Below are 21,661 nucleotides of genomic sequence, written 5' to 3'. Positions count from 1 at the left end.
CAGGCAATTTCATCTAGACTTCACTGACGAGAGGGGACACAAAGAAGAATGTCCAATGGTGGAATATCAGACACTGGGGAAGGTGAATTAGCAGTGAGACATGGGGTAGTGCCCCATGCCTCTTACATCACATTGTTCAAATCATACTCCCCATGCTGTTTGTATGTAAAGCCAATTCTTAGGACTTATCATTTGAAGCAAACACTGCCATTTCCTACATTAAAAAATTCCCTAGTGGGTTTGGTCATCCTCAAGTGATGGGATATGCAAGAATAAGTGTAGAGTGAGGAGAGTTGTCTCCCCTCCAGGAAATGTGCAAAGCGTCCTATTTATAATTGACTGTGATGATACAGCAAGAGATATTTGCTTCCAGATTTTATTTTGGTTTTGATCAGGTTGAATTTTGATAACTTTGTCATCAAGCATAATTAACAAAATAATGTAATTATGGAATACATGGCACAGGTGAAACTTAATTATTTGGATTCCCAGGAAATGAGCTCTTACAAGCAAAGTAGCAACTTGAAGGAGGATCAGGAAACCGTGTGTCATCCTTCTCTGATTTAGTGGTGATGCCATCTGTACTGGGCTGAATCCAAGCAAGCAACCAGCCAGCCAGGAGGCTAAATGCAGGAGCAGTGGGTTGCAACCCCAGGGAACATCTGGTCCCTTGAGCAGCCAAGGCAGTTCCGTAAATGGTGAGAGCGGTGGGCCTTCAGAGAAAACATAAAAAAATGAAAAGTTTAACATTTTCTCCTGCCAGCTAACCTTCCCTACTTTGGCTCTCTCTCTCTCTCAAAAATATAAGGCAGAGCCTATTATAAAATAGTTGCTATAGACTGTTTGTGTCCCCCCAAATGCATGTGTTCAAACCTAATCCCCAGTGTAATGATATTTGGAGGTGGGGCCTTTGGGGGTGATTAGGTTATAGGAGCAGAGCCTTCATGATGGGGATTAGTGCTCTTATAAAAGAGACCCTAGAAAGCACCTTTGCCTCTTCCTCTGGATGAGAAAGAACACAGACACATGAGAACCAGGAAGCAGGTGCTCACCAGACACTGTACCTGCCGGCACCTTGAATTTGGACCTTCCAGCCTCCAGAACTGTGAGAAGTAAAAGTCTGTTATTTCAATCACCCAGTCTGTGGTATTTTGTTATAGCAGCCAGAACAGACTTAGACAGTCGTGATTAGGGAGATAAAGTTCTCTAGTAGACAATGCATAATTTGAGAACAGGAACTGGCACAATGCGTGACACCAAGTTACTGTTCAATTTAATAAGTGAATTTACTTATTAGTTTTGCGCCAACTTGGGTCTGGACTGAGGACTGTCTCCTACAGAGACCAGACCCAGAGATTACAGAGAGTTCCGAGTTTTTCCTACCCTTAAACCAGGGAATTTTAGAAGCTGCTTCAGAGTCTGAGTCCTCAGGGGATAGTCCCAAAGTAGGCAGCTGGACAGAGATGGCAAATGGGGGATCCCGCCATGTGTTTGCCATCAGATAAAATTAACATTTGTTCACTATGGAGAACAGTATGGAGGTTCCTTAAGAAACTAAAACTAGAGCTACCATATGATCCTACAATCCCACTCCTAGGCATATATCCAGAGAAAATTCAAAAAGATACATGCACCCCAATGTCCATAGCAGCACTATTTACAATAGCCAGGACATGGAAGCAACCTAAGTGTCCATCGACAGATGAATAAAGATGTGGCACACACACACACACACACACACACACACACACACACACACACACAATGGAATATTACTCAGCCATAAAAAAGAATGAAATAATGCCATTTGCAGCAACATGGATGGACCTAGAGATTATCATGCTAAGTGAAGTAAGTCAGACAGAAAGAGAAATATATGATGTCACTTATATGTGGAATCTAAAAAAATGATACAAATGAGCTTATTTGCAAAACAGAAATAGACTCACAGACATAGAAAACAAATTTAGCATTACCAAAGAGGAAAGGGGGGGAGGCATAAATTAGGAGTTTGGGATTAACATATACACACTACTATATATAAAATAGATTATAAAAAATAAGGACCTACTGTATGGCACAGGGAACTATATTCAATATCTTGTAATAACCTATAATGGAAAAGAATCTGAAAAAGAATATATATATATAAAGTCATATATATATGACTGAATCACTTTGCTGTACACCTGAAACTAACAAAACATTGTAAATTATACCTCAATAAAAATAGTTTAAAAGCAGTTTTAAAAAATTAACATTTGTGCCAAAATTTCAAGTAGTAACTTACTTCAGTTTATGCAGACAGCAGAGGTACATGGAATATGGAAAAAGAATAAGCAAAGTGCCAGGTATCTTTGGAGCATTCATTGAAGCCTACTCATGTAGGATGCAAATGAGTTTTTCTTTGGGTTTTGATCTTAAGTTTCACCTCAAAAGGAAAATGCTTTTTTATTTGGCTTGTTTGCAATTTTTTAAAACTTATTTTGTAAATATTTTATAATATTTAAAACAGTATATAATGAGGACTCTATGCCTCTTGCAGCAGAAAATAATTAATAGTACTTGGCACTTAATGGCACTTTTCATCATTAAATCTCTTTGTAGACATTAATTAAGGAAGAGATACTTCATCTTTTTAAAGTTGGTGTTAGACTCCTGTCAGTGCATTTCATGAATATCGGTTGTAACCGTAAGTGAAATATGTAGAATCCAAAATACAATCTGCCAAAGTTTTGCTTCAAAGGTAAAAACAAGCCTTTGTATGTTTTCCATTATACTTTGCCTCTTTGAATAGGTTTGTAAATAACTTTTATTCATGGCTCTGTCTTAAATAAGATTTTTCTTTGATTATAACTACTGCGACGCCATAGTAAAAAACAAGTATTTTATGAAGTATTTTGAATTATTCAAATGTAAAAGCTTCCTGAATAAAGGCACCAAAAGTACTCATGTTCATGGAGAAACATTCGTTCACTTGGCAAAGTCAGAGCAGCCCCCTGCTTTTCTTCCCTGGAAAGTAGAGGTTCATTTGGTGAGAGAGATGATCCGTTTAGTCGTTCTCCCTCCTCCGCCTACAGGGACAAACGTGTTCATCTCCAGGGCCAAAGTTACGGCCTTGTTTCAGTGGTCCTCTTCTTCCAGAAGTCTTTCTCTCCATTTGTTTCCAATGCCTGGAATATTTAAGATAATCTTTTTATCATATAATTTGAAGCAATAAACATTGCCTCCTACTTCTCATATAAAATAGTTGCCTGCAGGCCAGCTTCCTCATTTTTCTTCATTTCCATCCTCACTTGTGTTTACGTCCTTCAGTTCTATCTTGGAGACTAGCTCCTGTCTCAGCCAACCTCATTCCTCCATCAGCGTTAAGCACTTCCCTTTAATTCCTCCAGCAACCAACTTCTTAAGTTTGTCATTCACATCTATCTCCCTACTCATTCTTTGCAGGCATTCTTTAAATGCAAACCGTATCTGTTGAATGCATCCCCCTAGGTACCATCTCGCCCTCTCTACATGTCGGGCTTCCCACAAGAGCAGCCTTCCATATGAGCAGCCGGCATCGTCGTCTCCAGTTTCTCTGCTCCCAGTTATTCTTGAAATAACATCAGCTGCTTTCTGCCCTCACAACTCCACGCCTTGCCATCCCATGAGGCAAACCAGCCATCACCTACCTGCCAACTCCACGAGGTATCTTCCACTTAGCATCTCCTGCCTGGGCTCCTTCAATATCATTCCTCCTGGTTCTCCACATACATGCTCAAGGCTCCTTTTCAGTCTTTTTCAGGGTTTTCATCTCCCTGAATGTTAGTGTTTCCAAGAATTCTTTCCTATGAATTCTAACCACTGTCTTCATCCTCTCTGAGGGACTCCATCAATCCTAGGCTGCAACTGCATCTACATGTTCTAGCCCGTTCTGCTCTGTTTTCCAACATCCTGTTTCCTTCGCCTGGGGTGTCATTCATTCTTGGTGAGTCTAAAGAGAATTGCTTATCAATCTTCAAGACCCAGTTCAAAGAGAATTCTCAAATGTCCTTTCTTTCTTCTTTCCAACCTCCACTTCCCCCAACCCTGACAGAATAAGTTGTTCCCTCCCCAGCGCTCGCACGGCACCTTATATGTATTTGCCTCTGTGTGTGTGTTAATATGTCTATACCTGAAGATTTGTCAAGGAAAGGGATTCCAGCTTAATTGTCTTTGAATTCTCAGCACATAGAATAGTTGCAATAAGTCAGACTAAGATGACTGTTTCATATTAGAGGATGGGAGAGAATAATAATGTGGATTTGGTTCAAGGTTACTTTTTCTTTGTTTTACTCCCAAAGCAGCTAATGAACAATGCAAAGGTTATAAATAAGACAAGGACACTGGGAGTGAATGTAGCTCCCATTGCTTCTCTTTGTATCTTACAAAGATATGCCCAATTTTTGGTGGTACTGGAAGGCCACACAAAGTAAGACATCTGTCATGTCAGAGAAATGGAGAACTGTAATTTTTTTTATGTCCACAGCCATGTCAGCACCCAGAAATATCTTTTTCCACTATATAAGCAAATAATTTTACAGCTCAACTAAGTAACATCTAGCTTAATAGCGAGGGTCCTAGCCTCAAAATGCTTGCCGTGACAGTACTGGGTCAAACTTTGTCTACACTTGTACATTAGGGCCTAAGAATTTTCATGTTTGTCCATTTATCGGCTTTTCATGGTCAGGCCAGGCCAGGCCTATGTGATTGTCATAAATATTGAATGATTAGTTAGCAAATGAGTAAATGACCACCTGGTTAAAGTAATGCATTGATTGTGTAATCCATTGCCCAGTCACCCAGTGACAGAGGGGGTGTCTCAGACACACTGGGTATAACTAGTAAAAGCTTCTTAGCATGAATTACTTGAGATAAGCAGTTATCTGAGATAACCTAGGGCCCTGAGTCCAAGAAGACTGATTGAGTTTGAGGAATGACATTTGCTTTTTCTTCCTCTCACTGTAATTCTGATATTCCATTATATTTTTAGACTGTGGTAATATGAATGATGACTTATCATGATTCCATTAAGAAACCCCCTTGTGAAGGATTTAAGAATAGAGTGGATGAATGTATGTGTGTATGCATATATGTAAGTTCATTCAGAGAAACTCAAAATTCATTCTGTTTACATTGAACTTTATTACCTAAGAATTCTATTTTATATAGTATCTCTTTTGCATACAGAATAGGTGCGTAGCTACTGATAACTTCAACAAGGATTTAATAACAACATGGCCAAATATCTCTAGGGATACAAAAGAAATATAGTTATCTAAATAACAAACGTATATGAACAGACTTCTATGTACCAAGTACTATGAAAGACTGGTCTTCAGATTCTAGGAACTTACAAATGTGTTGATAAGGCAAAATATATACATGTGAAACATTAGGGAAGAGTATATATAATCTTGTGTTAGATTATGTGATTCAGATGAAATTCAACAGAATAAGAATGATGTGTGAGAACACCATGGACCAGCACATTATTGGAGGAGAGGTAGACAGTTCTGGGTTTAACTCTACCAGTTAATTTTAACCTTAGGCAGGGCTTAATTCATTTCTAAGCCAAATTTTTCTTAACTGTAGGAGTAAGTCATTTCTTCTACAAACTTGCCCGTTCTGCACCCTCCAGAGTTTTCATCCATGCAGTGTTGGCATCAGTCAGAGTAGGTGAGGCAAAATGAATGCATAAGTATTTGACTTGTTTATGATGGTTATGACCAAATCATAGAAAGATGCACATCATCTCTTCTCAAGAGGTGTGTGTACACTCAGACTCAGCCCAACTCCTGTACGAAAAACCCAAAGTCCCCTTCTTTAAGATCTGCTGCTTTGTCACCCAAACTCCTCCAAAATCTGTCTCTCAACCTTCTCCCAATTTTGAAGCAAATATGACTACACATTATTCCCCTTTGATTATTATTTATTTTTCACTTGCAAGTGTAAAATTACGACCACGATGTGGAGCCAATCATGTGAAGATAGGGGAAGTGTTTCTCAGAGGAAGAAGCAGCAAGTTCAAAGCTCTGAAGCAGAAATGAGTCGGGCTTGTTCAAGGTAGAGAAAACAGGCCAGTATATGTGGGATTTGGAGGGTGAGGGAGTCAGTGACAGGGCGTCGGGGTGGGAGAGGCGGGCAGCAGTAGATCAAGCAGACAAGTTAAGATATGGGGATTTCTTCTAGGAGCAATACAAAGCCCTGGGAGATTTAAGCAGTGAGGTGACTTGACTAGTTTTCCAATTCACTCTTACTATTGAGTCTTCCTAAGGGGGCGAGAGCGAAAGCATGGAACCAGTCAGAAGACTGTTTCCATATTCTCAGCTGAAGATGATGATGTTTAGCCTGAGGTTATGGCAATGGACTTTAAACAGATGGAAGGACTAGAGATCTATTAAAGAGAGATATTAAAAGCACATTTCCAACAAGTGTGATGCATTTAAGGAATGGAAAGGCCAGTGTCCCTGGGAACTGAGCCAGGAGAAGAGGGATGGGAGGGTGAGGTCTGAGCAGTAAGCAGAGATCCTATCAAAGACACCACGTTAGGAAACGGTGCTGTCACGTTTGGCAGAATCTGCTGTCAAATTAGATGTGGGAGGGCAAAGGGAAAGAGATTAACCAAAGATGGCTCATTTCCAGGTCTGTGGCCAGAACAGCTCAGTAGCTGCTGATACCACTTACTGAGAAGAGGAAGCCCTGGTGAAGAGTAGATCTGGGGAGGTGGAATCCAGAGTTCTGTTTTAGATGTGATAAGACAGGAATAGTAAGTGCCTTGTATGGTTGTTGGACCACCTGGACGGCCAGAGGCATATACAGCACTTTACCAATGAGTCTTGTATGTGGTAAGAACTCAAAAAGCTTTGATTCGGGCTTTCCTGGTGGCACAGTGGTTGGGAGTCTGCCTGCCGATACAGGGGACAGGGGTTCGTGCCCAGGTCCGGGAAGATCCCACATGCCGCAGAGCGGCTGGGCCCGTGAGCCATGGCCGCTGAGTCTGAGCGTCCAGAGCCTGTGCTCCGCAACGGGAGAGGCCACAGCAGTGAGAGGCCCGCGTACGGCAAAAAAAAAAAAAAAAAAAAAAAGCTTTGATTGTTACTTTCATTGTCAACATTACTATTCATATAACTGTCTCCGTCAACTAAAAAGCTTACTAAAAGGCAGACCCATTTTTCCATGACCTCACTATCCATCATTTACAGGCAACAACAGTGAAAGATGCCTTTTGCAGAAAATGTCAGTTGGTTTCTCTCCCTTCTGCACATGCAATCATTATTTTGTGAATGGATAGGAAGTGGAGCAGAGGTAAACGAAATTTACAAAGCGCCTCTGTGTCTGATTTCTTTCTTTCTTTTTTTTTTTTTCATGAAGATTAAGGGTTTTCCACAGATGGATTACATTCTTTCCATCATTAGTTAAGCCCATCTTAGTGGAAGTTCTACTTAGGAAAATATCTGAGAAAGGCAGACCAATTTGACTATGCAGAGAGCTTTACTTCATATAAAAGCAGAGTATCTGTTTGAAAGGAATTAGAGATGGAAGAACTGGGAATTTCCTGCCTCTGTCCTCATCTGCCCTCACACCAGCCCCTCCCCCTGCCAGCTGATAAACAGTCACCCTCTTGACACATCTATATGCCGGGAAGGGAGCAGCAATATAGAAAATAATTGCCACACACAACACATAATTTTCATTTGCCCTCAGGACATAAAATGCACCAGGACACCTTCTGTGAGTTGGCTGAGGGGAAGCAATGATTTAGATCCGCACTCTTTATTAACATCCCTGAAGCAGAAAGCAAAATAGATAACCAGTCCAACGGACATTACTTCCGCACAACGTGCCTCTGAAAATAAAAGCTGCAAAGGACAAACATGTCTTGAATGTGGTGCTGGATTTGTCTGGGCGGTGGGTAGACAGATGTGGATGTACTTGGCCATTCTTACCAGGAGCCAGGAAGGAAGCATAGGCTGCGGGGAAATGTCACTGCAACTTTCTTAATGCCAGTGGCTCGTCAGAATGCCTGGGTGCCGCATGCGACATCTCAGATGTTCCTCTGGCTGACGGTCAGTTCCCGGAGTCACCAGATGAATTCTTCAGGCTGATTCTGATTCATCCAAAATCTTGGGTCTTCATATGGTTCACACTGGCTGGCTGATTGTCTGCCCTGCAAGAAGCTTAATTTATCATTTTTAATTGACAAGGAAATATAAGAAGGGCTGGGAGTCATCGAAAATGCTACTAGGGACAGGTCTGTTCCCCAAAAGGGCATTTGGCTCTTAAGGAAGCACAGATAAGGCAGGTATTTGGGAATGTTTGTTGCTTTTTGTGGTTGTGCCTCATTTCCCACATCACCTGTACATCATGCAAAGTGACATTTTCTCTGGTAATTACGCATTTTCTTTCAGCAGCAGAGGAAATGGTCTGTGGAAGGCACATGATTGGCAGCCCATGAGGTAGTCTTTTCAGGAAGCTTAAACGAGGACTCCCAGAGTCCACATTTTTTCCCTAAAGGTTATATGTTTTCCTTTTCAGAGGATAATGCATATCCGAAGTACAAGGTTCTATAAGTCGAATCTTAAAAGCTCCAAAGCACAAGTATTGAGCGTGTCAAAGTAGCCATCAGCAAAAGAAAACAGGCTGCAATCCATCCACAATGCTCTGCACATCTCGGCAACACTAGGACCATAAGGGGGCAGGGATTTGCATATTTAATATATTGATATATGATCTGAATACGCACATGAGAACAGACTCCAAGATGTAAGGTTAGGTGCAGTGTGACAAGGTGGACCGTAAGCACAGAAAGTACATTAAGAAATCATTGTTCCTCTTTCTGTTTTTAATTAGAAAAATGTTATTCATATTAAGGTGGTAACCTGAGTTAAGCCTTTTTTCAGGGAGCCAACTGTGCCAATCCTCTTAATTAGAGTCACATGAATCCTGTGTGAAGAAATCTACAGAGTGCCTGCTTATGCACTGTTCAGTTGAGAGGAGTGTATTATGTATGCTTCAGTGTCCTGAACTGCAGGTTTACTTAAGGCTGTAAATAGTTTGATGCTCATATCGCTTTTAAGAAAGGAAAGAAAAAGACCAAATAGGCCTCCTGCCGTGGTCCCTCCCAAAGATTTGTGAACACGACTCTCCTTAAGAGTTCCAAATCTTTATCCCAGGTCCTCCTTTTCAAGGTGGAATCTGTGACAGCAAGTGGCACCAGGAATCAAACAAAAGCGAGATCTCCCTGGCCAATGACGGTCACTCTTCAGGCTGCAATTCAGAACCTGGATGCATGAAAGGAAATCACATAATTTCAGAATCTCGCAGGTATTGAATATTGCAAATTTATCAAAGATCTTTTAGTCCACAGAGCCAGTGCCAAAGTAAACAGAGGCAAAGGGTGTGCCCCCTATGGGAGCATTTGTACCCTCCTGGGCTCTGCTCACTGTAAACTATGGCCCAATGAGGGTCCTATATTAACCCTATTATCGAGGGGAATAGGGAGGCAGGACCCGACATCCCTGCCCCTGTGCACCAGCACTATTGCCCAGGGATGCAAGGTGACAGGGCGCTGTGTGTTGTTTTATAACCAAAGCCACATGTTTCTCTGCCATGTCTTTACTCTGTGCTTTTTATGAACCCCACAGATCCTGTCACACGCACTTAGTAGAAGAGGGATTAGCAAACTAGAGCCGACACACTCAGTTCCAGAACCAGAGGGACCTTTACAGATTCCTCCAGTCCATCTGTCTCCGTTTAGGAAGGGTGTGGAATGCACCTGCATTGTTTTCTTTTTTTTTTTTTAACATCTTTATTGGAGTATAACTGCTTTACAATGGTGTGTTAGTTTCTGCTTTATAACAAAGTGAATCCGCTATACATATACATATATCTCCATATCTCCTCCCACATATCCCCATATCTCCCTCCCACCCTCCCTATCTCATCCCTCTAGGTGGTCACAAAGCACGGAGCTGATCTCCCTTTGCTATGTGGCTACTTCCCACATTTGGTACTGTATATATGTCCATGCCACTCTCTCACTTCGTCCTGGCTTACACTTCCCCCTCCCTGTGTCCTCAAGTCCATTCTCTATGTCTGCGTCTCTATTCCTGTCCTGCTCCTAAATTCTTCAGAACAATTTTTTTTTTTTTTTTTTTTTTAGATTTCATATATATGTGTTAGCAGACGGTATTTCTATTTCTCTCTCTGACTTACTTCACTCTGTATGACAGACTCTAGGTCCATCCACTTCACTACAAATAACTCAATTTCGTTTCTTTTTATGGCTGAGTAATATTCCATTGTATACATGTGCCACATCTTTATCCATTCACCTGTCGCATTGTTTTCTTTTTTTTTTACATCTTTATTGGAGTATAATTGCTTTACAATGGTGTGTTAGTTTCTGCTTTATAACAAAGTGAATCAGCTATACATATACATATGCTCCCATATCTCTTCCCTCTTAAGTCTCCCTCCCTCCTACCCTCCCTATCCCACCCCTCCAGGCGGTCACAAAGCACTGAGCTGATCTCCCTGTGCTATGCGGCTGCTTCCCACTAGCTATCTACCTTACGTTTGGTAGTGTATATATGTCCATGCCTCTCTCTCGCTTTGTCACAGCTTACCCTCCCCCCTCCCCATATCCTCAAGTCCATTCTCTAGTAGGTCTGTGTCTTTATTCCTGTCTTACCCCTAGGTTCTTCATGACATTTTTCTTAAATTCCATATATATGTGTTAGCATACGGTATTTGTCTTTCTCTTTCTGACTTACTTCACTCTGTATGACAGACTCCAGGTCTATCCACCTCATTACAAATAGCTCAATTTCGTTTCTTTTTATGGCTGAGTAATATTCCATTGTATATATGTGCCACATCTTCTTTATCCATTCATCTGATTATGGACACTTAGGTTGTTTCCATCTCCGGGCTATTGTAAATAGAGCTGCAATAAACATTTTAGTACATGACTCTTTCTGAATTATGGTTTTCTCAGGGTATATGCCCAGTAGTGGGATTGCTGGGTCGTATGGTAGTTCCATTTGTAGTTTTTTAAGGAACCTCCATCCTGTTCTCCACAGTGGCTGTATCAATTTACATTCCCACCAACAGTGCAAGAGGGTTCCCTTTTCTCCACACTCTCTCCAGCATTTATTGTTTCTAGATTTTTTGATGATGGCCATTCTGACTGGTGTGAGATGATATCTCATTGTAGTTTTGATTTGCATTTCTCTAATGATTAATGAAGTTGAGCATTCTTTCATGTGTTTGTTGGCAGTCTGTATATCTTCTTTGGAGAAATGTCTATTTAGGTCTTCTGCCCATTTTTGGATAGGGTTGTTTGTTTTCTTGTTATTGAGCTGCATGAGCTGCTTATAAATTTTGGAGATTAATCCTTTGTCAGTTGCTTCATTTGCAAATATTTTCTCCCACTCTGAGGGTTGTCTTTTGGTCTTGTTTATGGTTTCCTTTGCTGTGCAAAAGCTTTGAAGTTTCATTAGGTCCCATTTGTTTATTTTTGTTTTTATTTCCATTTCTCTGGGAGGTGGGTCAGAAAGGATCTTGCTGTGATTTATGTCATAGAGTGTTCTGCCTATGTTTTCCTCCAAGAGTTTGATAGTTTCTGGCCTTACATTTAGGTCTTTAATCCATTTTGAGCTTATTTTTGTGTATGGTGTTAGGGAGTGATGTAATCTCATACTTTTACATGTACCTGTCCAGTTTTCCCAGCACCACTTACTGAAGAGGCTGTCCTTTCTCCACTGTACATTCCTGCCTCCTTATCAAAGATAAGGTGACCATATGTGTGTGGGTTTATCTCTGGGCTTTCTATCCTGTTCCATTGATCTTTCTGTTTTTATGCCAGTACCATACTGTCTTGATTACTGTAGCTTTGTAGTATAGTCTGAAGTCAGGGAGCCTGATTCCTCCAGCTCCGTTTTTCATTCTCAAGATTGCTTTGGCTATTTGGGGGTCTTTTGTGTTTCCATACAAATTGTGAAATTTTTTGTTCTACTTCTGTGAAAAATGCCAGTGGTAGTTTGATAGGGATTGCATTGAATCTGTAGATTGCTTTGGGTAGTAGATTCATTTTCACAATGTTGATTCTTCCAATCCAAGAACATGGTATATCTCTCCATCTATTTGTGTCATCTTTAATTTCTTTCATCAGTGTCTTATAATTTTCTGCATACAGGTCTTTTGTCTCCTTAGGTAGGTTTATTCCTAGATATTTTATTCTTTTTGTTGCAGTGGTAAATAGGAGTGTTTTCCTGATTTCACTTTCAGATTTTTCATCATTAGTGTATAGGAATGCCAGAGATTTCTGTGCATTAATTTTGTATCCTGCTACTTTACCAAATTCATTGATTAGCTCTAGTAGTTTTCTGGTAGAATCTTTAGGATTCTCTAATAGTATCATGTCATCTGCAAACAGTGACAGCTTTACTTCTTCTTTTCTGATTTGGATTCCTTTTATTTCCTTTTCTTCTCTGATTGCTGTGGCTAAAACTTCCAAAACTATGTTGAATAAGAGTGGTGAGAGTGGGCAACCTTGTCTTAATTCTGATCTTAGTGGAAATGCTTTCAGTTTTTCACCATTGAGGACAATGTTGGCTGTGGGTTTGTCATATATGGCCTTTATTATGTTGAGGAAAGTTCCCTCTGTGCCTGCTTTCTGCAAGGTTTTTATCATAAATGGGTGTTGAATTTTGTCGAAAGCTTTTTCTGCATCTATTGAGATGATCATATGGTTTTTCTCCTTCAATTTGTTAATATGGTTTATCACATTTATTGTTTTGCGTATATTGAAGAATCGTTGCATTCCTGGAATAAACCCCACTTGATCATGGTGTATGATCCTTTTAATGTGCTGTTGGATTCTGTTTGCTTGTATTTTGTTGAGGATTTTTGCATCTATGTTCATCAGTGATATTGTCCTGTAGTTTTCTTTCTTTGTGACATCCTTGTCTGGTTTTGGTATCAAGGTGATGGTGGCCTCATAGAATGAGTTTGGGAGTGTTCCTCTCTCTGCTATATTTTGGAAGAGGTTGAGAAGGATAGGTGTTACCTCTTCTCTAAATGTTGGACAGAATTTGCCTGTGAAGCCATCTGGTCCTGGGCTTTTGTTTGTTGGAAGATTTTTAACCACAGTTTCAATTTCAGTGCTTGTGATTGGTCTGTTCAAATTTTCTATTTCTTCCTGGTTCAGTCACGGCAGGTTGTGCATTTCTAAGAATTTGTCCATTTCTTCCAGGTTGTCCATTTTATTCACATAGAGTTGCTTGCAGTAATCTCTCATGATCTTTTGTATTTCTGCAGTGTTAGTTGTTACTTCTCCTTTTTCATTTCTAATTCTATTGATTTGAGTCTTCTCCCTTTTTTTCTTGATGAGTCTGGCTAATGGTTATGAATTTTATTTTCTCAAAGAACCAGCTTTTAGTTTTATTGATCTTTGCTATCGTTTCCTTCATTTCTTTTTCATTTATTTCTGATCTGATCTTTATGATTTCTTTCCCTCTGCTAGCTTTGGGGTTTTTTTGTTCTTCTTTCTCTATTTGCTTTAGGTGCAAGGTTAGGTTGTTTATTCGAGATGTTTCCTGTTTCTTAAGGTAGGATTTTATTGCTATAAACTTCCCTCTTAGAACTGCTTTTGCTGCATCCCATAGATTTTGGGTCGTCATGTCTCCATTGTCATTTGTTTCTAGGTATTTTTTTATTTCCTCTTTGATTTCTTCAGTGATCACTTTGTTATTAAGTAGTGTATTGTTTAGCCTCCATGTGTTTGTATTTTTTACAGATCTTTTCCTGTAATTGATATCTAGTCTCATAGCATTGTGTTTGGAAAAGGTACTTGAAACAATTTCAATTTTCTTAAATTTACCAAGGCTTGACTTGTGACCCAAGATATGATCTATCCTGGAGAATGTTCCATGAGCACTTGAGAAAAATGTGTATTCTGTTGTTTTTGGATGGAATGTCCTATAAATATCAATTAAGTCCATCTTGTTTAATGTATCATTTAAACCTTGTGTTTCCTTATTTATTTTCATTTTGGATGATCTGTCCATTGGTGTAAGTGGGGTGTTAAAGTCCCCTACTATGAATGTGTTACTGTTGATTTCCCCTTTTATGGCCATTAGTATTTGCCTTATGTATTGAGGTGCTCCTATGTTGGGTGCATAAATATTTACAATTGTTACATCTTCTTCTTGGATCGATCCCTTGATCATTATGTAGTGTCCTTCTTTGTCTCTTGTAATAGTCTTTATTTTAAAGTCTATTTTGTCTGATATGAGAATTACTACTCCAGGTTTCTTTTGGTTTCCATTTGCATGAAATATCTTTTTCCATCCCCTTACTTTCAGTCTGTATGTGTCTCTAGGTCTGAAGTGGGTCTCTTGTAGACAGCAAATATATGGGTCTTGTTTTTGTATCCATTCAGCCAATCTGTTTTTTTTCGTGGGAGCATTTAGTCCGTTGACATTTAAGGTAATTATCGATATGTATGTTCCTATTCCCATTTTCTTAATTGTTTTGGGTTCATTATTGTAGGTCCTTTCCTTCTCTTGTGTTTCTTGCCTAGAGAAGTTCTTTTAGCGGTTGTTGTAGAGGTGGTTTGGTGGTGCTGAACTCTCTCAGCTTTTGCTTGTCTGTAAAGGTTTTAATTTCTCTGTCAAATCTGAATGAGATCCTTGCTGGGTAGAGTAATCTTGGTTGCAGGTTTTTCTCCTTCATCACTTTAAATATGTCCTGCCACTCCCTTCTGGCTTGCAGAGTTTCTGCTGAAAGATCAGCTGTTAACCTTATGGGGATTTCCCTTGTGTGTTATTTGTTGTTTTTCCTTTGCTGCTTTTAATATGTTTTCTTTGTATTTAATTTTTGACAGTTTGATTAATATGTGTCTTGGCATATTTCTCTTGGATTTATCCTGTATGGGACTCTCTGTGCTTACTGGACTTGATTAACTATTTCCTTTCCCATATTAGGGAAGTTTACAACTATAAACTCTTCAAATATTTTCTCAGTCCCTTTCTGTTTCTCTTCTTCTGGAACCCCTATAATTCAAATGTTGGTGCGTTTAATGTTGTCCCAGAGGTCTCTGAGACTGTCCTCAGTTCTTTTCATTCTTTTTTCTTTATTCTGCTCTGCAGTAGTTATTTCCACTATTTTATCTTCCAGGTCACTTATCCGTTCTTCTGCCTCAGTTATTCTGCTATTGATCCCTTCTAGAGTAGTTTTAATTTCATGTATTGCATTGTTCATCATTGCTTGTTTCCTCTTCAGTTCTTCTAGGTCCTTGTTAAATGTTTCTTGCATTTTCTCTATTCTATTTCCAAGATTTTGGATCTTTCCTATCATTATTCTGAATTCTTTTTCAGGTAGACTGCCTATTTCCTCTTCATTTGTTAGGTCTGGTGGGTTTGTATCTTGCTCCTTCATCTGCTGTGTGTTTTTCTGTCTGCTCATTTTGCTTACTGTGTTTGGGGTCTCCTTTTTGCAGGCTGCAGGTTTGTAGTTCCCGTTGTTTTTGGTGTCTGTCCCCAGTGGCTAAGGTTGGTTCAGTGGGTTGTGTAGGCTTCCTGGTGGAGGGGCCTAGTGCCTGTGTTCTAGTGGGTGAGGCTGGATCTTGTCTTTCTGGTGGGCAGGTCCACGTCTGGTGGTGTGTTTTGGAGTGTCTGTGGCCTCATTATGATTTTAGGCAGCCTCTCTGCTAATGTGTGGGGTTGTGTTCCTGTCTTGCTAGTTGTTTGGCATAGGATGTCCAGCACTGTAGCTTGCTGGTCGTTGAGTGAAGCTGGGTGCTGGTGTTGAGATGGAGATCTCTGGGAGATTTTCACTGTTTGATATTATGTGGAGCTGGGAGATCTCTTGTGGACCAGTGTCCTGAAGTTGGCTCTCCCACCTCAGAGGCACAGCACTGACTCCTGACTGCAGCACCAAGAGCCTTTCATCCACTCGGCTCAGAATAAAAGGGAGAGAAAGTAGAAAGAAAGAATTAGTTGAAGTAGAAAGAAAGAAAGGAAGGAAAGAAGGAAGGAAGAAAGAAAAAGAAAGAAAGAAGATAAAGTAAAATAAAATAAAGTTTTTAAAATAAAAAATTATTATTAAGAAAAAAAATTAAAAAAAAAAAAGGAAGGATAGAACCCTAGGACAAATGGTGGAAGCAAAGCTATACAGACAAAATCTCACACAGAAGCATACACATACACACTCACAAAAAGAGGAAAAGGGGAAAAATCATAAATCTTGCTCTCAAAGTCCACCTCCTCAATTTGGGATGATTCGTTGTCTATTCAGGTATTCCACAGATGCAGAGTACATCAAGTTGATTGTGGAGCTTTAATCCGCTGCTCCTGAGGCTGCAGGGAGAGATTTCCCTTTCTCTTCTTTGTTCGCACAGCTCCCGAGGTTCAGCTTTGGATTTGGCCCCGCGCTGCGTGTAGGTCGCCTGTGGGCGTCTGTTCTTTGCTCAGACAGGACGGGGTTAAAGGAGCAGCTGATTTGGGGCCTCTGGCTCACTCAGGCCGGGGGGGAGGGAGGGGCACGGAGTACGGGGCGGGCCTGCGGCGGCAGAGGCCGGCGTGACGTTGCACCAGCCTGAGACGCACTGTGCCTTCTCCCGGGGGAGTTGTCCCTGGATCCCGGGACCCTGGCAGTGGCGGGCTGCACAGGCTCCCCGGAAGGGGGGTGTGGATAGTAACTTGTGCTCACACACAGGCTTCTTGGTGGCGGCAGCAGCAGCCTTAGCGTCTCATGCCAGTCTCTGGTGTCCGCGCTGATAGCCACGGCCTGCGACAGTCTCTGGAGCTCCTTTAAGCAGCGCTCTTAATCCCCTCTCCTTGCGCACCAGGAAACAAAGAGGGAAGGAAAAGCCTCTTGCCTCTTCATCAGGTCGAGACTTTTCCCCCGACTCCCTCCCGGGTAGCCGTGGTGCACTAACCCCCTGCAGGCTGTGTTCACGGTGCCAACCCCAGTCCTCTCCTGGTGCTCTGACCAAAGCCCGAGCCTCAACTCCCAGCCCCGCCCGCCCCGGCAGTTGAGCAGACAAGCCTCTTGGGCTGATGAGTGCCGGTCGGCCCTGATCCTCTGTGCGGAAATCTGTCCGCTTTGCCCTCCGCACCCGTTACTGTGCTCTTCTCCACGGCCCCGCAGCATTCCCCCTGAGCCACCCGCAGTCACCGCCTGCAAAGGGGCTTCGTAGTGTGTGGAAACCTTTCCTCCTTCACAGCTCCCTCCCACTGGTACAGGTCCCGTCTGTATCCTTTTGTCTCTGTTTATTCTTTTTTCTTTTTTGCCGTACCCAGGTACGTGGGGAGTTTCTTGCCTTTTGGGAGGTCTGAGGTCTTCTGCCAGCGTTCAGTAGGTGTTCTGTAGGAGTTGTTCCACGTGTACTGTCGCATTGTTTTCTTAAAGAAGGGAGAGTAGTTCCGGCATGTGGCTGGTGGATTTTAAGCCATGCAATCACTGTTTTCAGTGGGAAGAACTCACAAAGTTCTTCTCTGACACACTGAAGGTGACCAGTATTAATGTCAGTTTCAACTGGATGATCTCTGTGAAGAGTCCTTTCTGGAATGGAGTTGTATCATGCCACCAAGATGTGGAGTAACCAGTTTCAGAGGAGAACGTATCCTGAATCAGTTTCTGGACATTTTTCGGGGGTGTTGTAAGAGAACTTAAAGGGAATTATGTACTTAACTTAGTGGCTTTGACCTCCAACTTCCTAGAATTGAGGGAATTTCTCCACTTAAATCATCTGGCATCAGCAAAATGGGGAGTCTTAATGAAACTGGTGGAGATACTGGCTTTAAATGACTGAACTAAAGTGTCACTTTCAAAAGTGAATGTTTGAAATCCATATGGCATTTGTAGCTGTTCATGTCTCTGCTGAAAATGCGAGTTAAAACAGGATCACATTTGCAGACCAACAGGGGGCAGACGGGAGCCAGCTGCCGGGGGAGAGACAACCTGTCTGCCAGTTGGAGTGGCGGAAGGAGGCAACCAGCCCTGCCGTAGATTCTATTCTAGGCAAGCTGACAGACCATGCCAGCGAGGTGCCACCACGCCTCACTGCATCGCACAGACCATCAGGGTAAACCTGAAACTCTATCAGGAGAGGGACCACACTCTTCCAGGAAGCCTGAAGGAACACACAGGAACACACAGCATTCTTCCTCCCTGGGTCCCTACTGCTATGGCTAAGGAGAAGGGGAAGACAGAGTGATGTGGGGAGCTTATTCCAGAAGCTACATCTGAAATGGTGTCAGGGGTATTGCTATGAAGCCTTATTGAGGCTGTCGAGTATCCACGTATAGTGTTAGAAGGGTAAGGTTGGGGAGGCTTTTATGTACAGACCAAGCTGCCTGGCTTAGAACCTTCTGTAAGGAGGGCCCTAAACTTTGCAGAACACACCAACAAGCCACGGGCCCCCTTGTGTTAAATATTCTCCTACTCTCGATTGCACGGCCATGCAAAGACCTAGAAGTCACTACCAAACCATAACAGGAAGGTCCAAGAACATGCAATATTATTCTTCCTCTTTCCTCTCCAGCCCTAATCCTAAACTGAAGATTATTTTTCTGTTCCTTGAAGGAGTGAAAAGCATTAAACCAGGAAGCCTCTGCCTGCTACACCTTACACATTTCACTCTTGCACAAGTCAAACCTTTGAGTGTCTGTAGCTAGTGAGGTAGATCTGGGGGCCTGGACCTTTATTAAAAGATCAGACTTAGGGGTGTGTGTGACAAGCCACATAGCAATCCTGGAAACTCTGGGTATGGAAGGAACCCCTGAGAAATGAGAGCAGAACAACTTGACCCTTGTGTCCGTGTGTGCTCACTGGGACCTTTAGAGCCCCCGTGCCTCCTCGGACAAGATTGCCAGAGAGCAGCCCATGGCCAGGACTGAGGGATGTGAGGAAGTGGCCCAGGAGGCGTGTGTGTCCTAGAGCAGCGTGGATGGTTTTTACCCAGCAGAACAGGCTGTGCCCTGGAAGGCCTAGGAAGGTTCCTCCTTGAATTGGGTGGGGAAACATGAAACATAGGTGAGCTGTACTCTACAAAGTCAAACGTGGTTTCGTTGCACTCACTGGTTACCAATGTGATTCATTTGTCTAAGCTACTGGATATCTGTGTCCACAAAATGGAGGGCATCCGGCCAAGTGTGGGCATGTTCTGATGAAGTTTGGAATTTGTGTGCAACATTTTCCATGCTCGGCTGAATTGCTGGTAGAAAGCAAAATGCTGCCTCTTGAAAAACACCCCAGAAAGAAGCACAGGATACATTTTCCCGGGATTGCTAGTGACTAAGCAGTTTACCTTGCCTAGTATCATGGCTAGAAAGATAAAGAGAGGACATGGCATAAGTTGTATTAGCACCTTGCTTTTGAATTGCTTTTTTCTTTTAACTCTTCCAGAGCCTCTTTTTCTACCTTCTTATTGTGCGTTTACAACTTCCTAGTGAGAAGGCAGGACTGGTATTACCTAACTTGCAATGGAGGAAAATCATACATAAATAGGTTAGATGTCTTTAGGATTCCACTACTCCAGTGTACCTGTGTATCAGGGAATCCTGGCCAGAAACTGGGATAATTTTAAATAAAGGGAATTATTACAAAGGCATGGGCAAGGATTAGGGAAATCCCTGGGGGGTACTACAAGAGGCTGGGGCTGGGAAAGGCAATTGCTCTTACCATCCCAAGTCATGAAGGGGCAAGTACAGGTAGAGAAGACCTAAGAGGACCCTGACAGGAGGGTGAACTCAGTCAAGGGATGCAGCCTGCCCAGAGCAAGCCTATGTGGCAGAACCCAGGGTAATAAATACCCAACCCGTCTCTTCCCCACACCCCCTCTGGCCCCTGCTTATGTCCTGACCCTCCTCCCCAACCACTGGCCAAACCCACCTGAAAGCCAGACGGCAAGGAAGCCTATTAGTGGAATCCAAAGAGTGGCGCCTCCAGGGAGCAATTCTGGGAAGGGAGGCTCTACAAAACATGGTCTACAGAGTCAGCCTCAGAGAAAGCCAAGGCTTCTGGTTGCTACTTCCAAGAGCCCTCAGTGCCTCATCTTTCACTGTCATTTCCCACATAAGTAAGGACAGGTATATTATCACCAGGGTTATAACCACCCTTGCTGGTGACTGACTGCATTCCTAGGTGTAAACCTGACAAGCGTGGGCTTTTGCTTTCAATTCAATGCAATTCAGAAAGTGTACTTGTGTCCTGTAGTGAGCTACACACCGGGTACATTCTTATGAGAGATGCATCAGTTAATACAACGCTGCCCTTTCTTACTGTTCTCCAAAGCACTTTTTATGTCTGGCCTCATCCCTAACACACACACACACACACACACACACAGGCACACACACTCAACAGTTCACATAGGAAGATGAGAATGAAGCACAGCTTGTGTTTCTGGCTCAGATGCCACTAAGTTAATTTTAGTTGGAAAACTCCTTGACAGACTTCCAGGAAAATACCACCCTAAACAGCAGAGCTCCTGCTAACATCTGCCTGCTGTTTGCTCAGTGACACCCAATGCCAGTCTCTAAGTCTGGATCCTCAAACTTCCTCTGAAATTAGTCACCTTGATGAGACTCATGATGACATAAAAGCAGCTGTTACTAAAAGGAACTGCTACATGCTTGGTGGTGATGGTAGTTGGGGAACAAGTAAATGGAAGTATGGATGGATGGCTGGATGACTGAATGGCCAGATGGATGGCTGGGTGGGTGAATGGATGGTGTCAGCTGGAAGATGGAAGAATTAATGAGGGGGGGATCTACCTAACTCTCCCCTCACTATTGGTGACAATAAACCTGAGATCCCTCTAAATCCTGAGGTAAAGTAGTCTCTGCCTGAAACCACTGCATTCAGAGCTGGGATATATTGTAGAATATATTTTAGAGAAATAGAGAGAGAGACAGATGATGGATAGATAGATAATAGAGAGATAGATGATAGATTAGGTAGATAGATAGATAGATAGATAGATAGACAAACAAAGCCTGAATTAAGAACTCTGGAGTCCGAGTCTTGGATTTGAATTGTGAGCCAACCTCTCTTACAAGCTGTGGAACTTCTCGGTGCCTCTGCCTGTCCCTCCCTGTGCTCCTCTGCCTATGACACAGGGATGCAGTGACAATTGCCTTAGGGCATCACAGGGGTGAAGATCACCCCATAACCCCCAAGTCGTAGCCCTCTATGAAAATCAACCTTTTCACTGGAAACTGAAACTACTTTTGGCCTCTTTCTCAGGAAAAAATATTGAAGTAGGAATTGAACTCAAATTTATCTATGACCAGATTTGTTAGAAAATAAAATAACATTTAAAATAATTCTATCATTTATGATAGAAAGATTATGAATGATGCAACCCTGAGGGAGAGGAAAGAGCCTGAGTGCCTTGGAATCCTGAGGAGACAGAACACAGGGCAGAGGAGGGGGAAGATGCGGGAAGGAGAGCGGCCAGGAAGTTGATAACACCTCTTCTCGGTGGGGATCACTGATTTCAGTCGCATTTTGGCCCAAGCGCACTATCCACTGATAGAAACAGGGCAGAATCATCTGTGCCAAGTGATCTGAGGAATTCTAAGAATGTGCACCTGCTCACGCCACCCTGGCCCCAAAGATCTTT

At 42.2% G+C, this 21,661-nt stretch overlaps 1 long non-coding RNA gene across 1 annotated transcript in view; it reads right to left on the bottom strand.

Annotated features, from left to right (window-relative positions):
- Positions 1 to 366: 366 nt before the first annotated feature.
- The window catches only part of LOC117197610 (uncharacterized), a 42,518-nt gene continuing 21,223 nt past the window's right edge, over positions 367 to 21,661 (bottom strand). Inside the window, exons 4-6 of the long non-coding RNA XR_007473238.1 lie at positions 7,971 to 9,305; positions 2,291 to 3,173; positions 367 to 713 (exon numbers count right to left, since the gene is read on the bottom strand). This is a non-coding gene — a long non-coding RNA (uncharacterized LOC117197610). The remainder of the gene's footprint in view (positions 714 to 2,290; positions 3,174 to 7,970; positions 9,306 to 21,661) is intronic.

The sequence above is a fragment of the Orcinus orca genome, chromosome 18 (assembly GCF_937001465.1).
Source record: "Orcinus orca chromosome 18, mOrcOrc1.1, whole genome shotgun sequence".
NCBI lineage: Eukaryota > Metazoa > Chordata > Mammalia > Artiodactyla > Delphinidae > Orcinus > Orcinus orca.
Note: the sequence above shows the minus strand (reverse complement) of the source record. Positions and strands in the feature narration are given on the sequence as shown.